Below are 3890 nucleotides of genomic sequence, written 5' to 3'. Positions count from 1 at the left end.
GTTCACTCCCAGTACATCCCAGTACACAACAGTTACCTCCCAGTACATCCCAGTACATCCCAGTAGATCCTGGTACATCCCAAATCCCTGCCAGTTCCACCCGGTACAACCCAGTACAAGCCTGTACATCCTAGTTCCTCCACAGTACATCCCAGGGCATCCCCGCACATTGTAGTGCCTCCCAGTACATCCCAGTTCCCTCCCAGTACTGGGAGGGACCTGGGATGTACTGGGAGGGAACTGGGACGTACTGGGAGGGAACTGGGATGTACTGGGATGTAATGGGACGGAACTGGGATGTATTGGGAGGCACTGGGAAAGAAGTGGTAGTGAACCGGGAGGGAATTGGGATGTACGGGGATGAACTGGTAGGAAACTGGGATGTACGGGCATGGAACGGGGATGTATTGGGATGTACAGGAACGGAACTGGAATGTACTGCGATGTACTGGGAGCAAACTGGGATTTACTGGGATGTACTGGGAGGAAACTGGGATATACTGGGAGGAAACTGGGAGGGAAGTGGGTGTCAACTGGGACATTCCAGTTTCCTCCCAGTACATCCCAGTTCCCTACCAGTGCAGCCCAGTACATCCCAGTTCCCTCCCAGTCCGTCCCAATCCCCTCCCAGTACATCCCAGTTCCCTGCCAGTATGTCCCAGTACATCCCAGTTCCCTCCCAGTACATACCAGTTCCCTCCCAGTACATCCCAGTTCCCTCCCAGTTCCCTCCCACTACATCCCAGTTCCCTCCCGGTACATCCCAGTTCCCACCCAGTACATCCTACTACATACCAGTTCCCTCCCAGTTCACTCCCAGTACATCCCAGTACTTCACAGTTCCCTCCCAGTACATCCCAGTACGTCCCAGTTCCCCTCAGTACATAACACTTCCCTCCCAGTACATACCAGTACATCCCAGTGTCCTCACAGTAAGTCCCAGTTCCCTCCCAGTACATCCCAGTTCCCTCCCAGTACATCCCAGTTCCCTCCCTGTTCCTTCCCAGTACATAACAGTTACCTCCCAGTACATCCCAGTAGATCCTGGTACATCCCAAATCCCTGCCAGTTCCACCCGGTACAACCCAGTACAAGCCTGTACATCCTAGTTCCTCCACAGTACATCCCAGGGCATCCCCGCACATTGTAGTGCCTCCCAGTACATCCCAGTTCCCTCCCAGTACTGGGAGGGACCTGGGATGTACTGGGAGGGACCTGGGATGTACTGGGAGGGAACTGGGATGTGCTGGGATGTAATGGGACGGAACTGGGATGTAATGGGACGGAACTGGGAAAGAAGTGGTAGTGAACTGGGAGGGAATTGGGATGTACGGGGATGAACTGGTAGGGAACTGGGATGTACTGGCATGGAACGGGGATGTATTGGGATGTACAGGAACGGAACTGGAATGTACTGCGATGTACTGGGATGTACTGGCAGCGAGCTGGGATTTACTGGGATGTACTGGGAGGAAACTGGGATATACTGGGAGGCATTGGGAGGGAAGTGGGTGTCAACTGGGACATTCCAGTTTCCTCCCAGTACATCCCAGTTCCCTACCAGTGCAGCCCAGTACATCCCAGATCCCTCCCAGTACATCCCAGTTCCCTCCCAGTCCGTCCCAGTACATCCCAGTACATCCCAGTTCCCTCACAGTACATCCCAGTTCCCTCACAGTTCACACACAGTTCACTCCCAGTTCCATTCCAGTACATCCCAGTACATGCCACTTTCCTCCAAGTAAACCCCAGTTCCCTCCCACTACATCCAAGTTCCCTCCCACTTCCCTCTAAGTACATCCCAGTACTTCACAGTTCACTCCCAGTACATCCCAGTTCCCCCTCGGTACATAACAGTTCCCTCCCAGTACACCCCAGTACATCCCAGTTCCCTCCCAGTATGTCCCACTACATCCCAGTTCCCTCCCAGTCCATCCCAGTTCCCTCCCAGTAAATCCCAATTCCCAACACTTTCCACCCAGTACATCCCAGTTCCCTCCCAATACATCCCAGTTCCCTCCCAGTACATCCCAGTACTTCACAGTTCCCTCCCAGTTCCCTCCCAGTTCCCTCCCAGTACATCCCAGTTCCCTCTAAGTACATCCCAATACTTCATACTTCCCTCCCAGCACGTCCCAGTACGTCCCAGTTCCCCTCAGTACATAACACTTCCCTCCCAGTACATACCAGTACATCCCAGTGTCCTCACAGTACATCCCAGTTCCCTCCCAGTACTGGGAGGGACCTGGGATGTACTGGGAGGGAACTGGGACGTACTGGGAGGGAACTGGGATGTACTGGGATGTAATGGGACGGAACTGGGATGTATTGGGAGGCACTGGGAAAGAAGTGGTAGTGAACCGGGAGGGAATTGGGATGTACGGGGATGAACTGGTAGGAAACTGGGATGTACTGGCATGGAACGGGGATGTATTGGGATGTACAGGAACAGAACTGGAATGTACTGCGATGTACTGGGAGCAAACTGGGATTTACTGGGATGTACTGGGAGGAAAATGGGATATACTGGGAGGAAACTGGGATATACTGGGAGGAAACTGGGAGGGAAGTGGGTGTCAACTGGGACATTCCAGTTTCCTCCCAGTACATCCCAGTTCCCTACCAGTGCAGCCCAGTACATCCCAGATCCCTCCCAGTCCCTCCCAGTACATCCCAGTTCCCTCACAGTACATCCCAGTTCCCTCCCAGTTCACACACAGTTCACTCCCAGTTCCATTCCAGTACATCCCAGTACATGCCAGTTGCCTCCCAGTTTCCTCTAAGTACATCCAGTACTTTAAAGTTCCCTCCCAGTACATCCCAGTTCCCTCACAGTACATCCCAGTACTTCACAGTTCACTCCCACTACATCCCAGTACGTCCCAGTTCCCCCATGGTACATAACACTTCCCTCCCAATACATCCAAGTTCCCTCCCAGTACATCCCAATCCCCTCCCAGTACATCCCAGTTCCCTGCCAGTATGTCCCAGTACATCCCAGTTCCCTCCCAGTACATACCAGTTCCCTCCCAGTACATCCCAGTTCCCTCCCAGTTCCCTCCCACTACATCCCAGTTCCCTCCCAGTACATACCAGTTCCCTCCCAGTACATCCCAGTACATCCTGGTACATCCCAGTTCCCACCCAGTACATCCTACTACATACCAGTTCCCTCCCAGTTCACTCCCAGTACATCCCAGTACTTCACAGTTCCCTCCCAGTACATCCCAGTACGTCCCAGTTCCCCTCAGTACATAACACTTCCCTCCCAGTACATAACAGTACATCCCAGTGTCCTCACAGTACGTCCCAGTTCCCTCACAGTACATCCCAGTTCCCTACCAGTACATCCCAGTTCTCTCCCAGTTCACTCCCAGTACATAACAGTTACCTCCCAGTACATCCCAGTACATCCCAGTAGATCCTGGTACATCCCAAATCCCTGCCAGTTCCACCCGGTACAACCCAGTACAAGCCTGTACATCCTAGTTCCTCCACAGTACATCCCAGGGCATCCCCGCACATTGTAGTGCCTCCCAGTACATCCCAGTTCCCTCCCAGTACTGGGAGGGACCTGGGATGTACTGGGAGGGAACTGGGACGTACTGGGAGGGAACTGGGATGTACTGGGATGTAATGGGACGGAACTGGGATGTATTGGGAGGCACTGGGAAAGAAGTGGTAGTGAACCGGGAGGGAATTGGGATGTACGGGGATGAACTGGTAGGAAACTGGGATGTACTGGCATGGAACGGGGATGTATTGGGATGTACAGGAACGGAACTGGAATGTACAGCGATGTATTGGCATGTACTGGCAGCGAGCTGGGATTTACTGGGATGTACTGGGAGGAAACTGGGATATACTGGGAGGAAACTGGGATATACTGG

The sequence above is a fragment of the Phalacrocorax aristotelis genome, unplaced genomic scaffold (assembly GCF_949628215.1).
Source record: "Phalacrocorax aristotelis unplaced genomic scaffold, bGulAri2.1 scaffold_61, whole genome shotgun sequence".
Classification (NCBI taxonomy): Eukaryota; Metazoa; Chordata; class Aves; order Suliformes; family Phalacrocoracidae; genus Phalacrocorax; species Phalacrocorax aristotelis.
This window is presented reverse-complemented; position numbering follows the sequence as displayed.